Raw genomic sequence first — 812 nt, 5'->3', positions numbered from 1 at the left:
ATATATATTGGGCTAGTCTCAGCTGCTTCTGTCTAACTTCCTTGGAAATAGATGTAACACAAATGTTCTTATGCACACATACAAACACGCACATATAGGTGCTTGTTTATGTGTGTATGAGTGTGTGTGTGTGTGTGTATGTGTGTGTGTGTGTGTGCATGTGTGTATAAATGTTAGTAGAGTTAGATATATATCTTTACACACACACATACATACATACATATATGCATATATATATATATATATATATATATATATATATATATATATATGAATGTAATGGCATGGGTGTGTTTATGTCAGTGTGTGTGTGCGTATGTATGTATATAAGTGTGTGTGTGTGTGTGTTATCACATATGTATTACATATAATATATGTATTATTTATCCTATGTATATTATGAGTGTAATATGAATAAGACACAGGTACATGCACACGCACACAGACACATACATCATCGACATTGCTTAAGTAAAGATAGGGCCTCTGAAACCAAAATATGTTAATTAAGATATCCAATAGCGCGCTAGTTTGATTCATGACTGTTTTATAAGAACCTAACCTGGGATATTAAATTGGAAATTATGACAGTTGCGTCCTCTCTGAGGAGCCGTCAACATACCGTAAACCTGGCCGTAAGCTGACATCGTCCCTTTTCCCGAGGATCTGTAATATAGAGTTTGTTTTCGTTTTCATTTATACTCATTGGCACCTTATATTATTCTAACTTACTTTAGCTAAATTGCTATACGCTGCTACGTATAAATAGATATGTTATATATATATATATATATATATATATATATATATAT

General features: G+C 32.1%; 1 long non-coding RNA gene across 1 annotated transcript in view; it reads left to right on the top strand.

Annotated features, from left to right (window-relative positions):
• LOC128250132 (uncharacterized) overlaps window positions 1-812 on the top strand; it is an 80,496-nt gene that overhangs the window by 2,605 nt on the left and 77,079 nt on the right. The gene's annotated exons all lie outside the window — the stretch shown is intronic.

This window comes from Octopus bimaculoides, chromosome 19 (genome assembly GCF_001194135.2).
Source record: "Octopus bimaculoides isolate UCB-OBI-ISO-001 chromosome 19, ASM119413v2, whole genome shotgun sequence".
In the NCBI taxonomy this organism is placed as follows: Eukaryota; Metazoa; Mollusca; class Cephalopoda; order Octopoda; family Octopodidae; genus Octopus; species Octopus bimaculoides.
The sequence above is the reverse complement of the archived record's forward strand: the minus strand, read 5'-3'. Positions and strand labels throughout refer to the sequence as shown.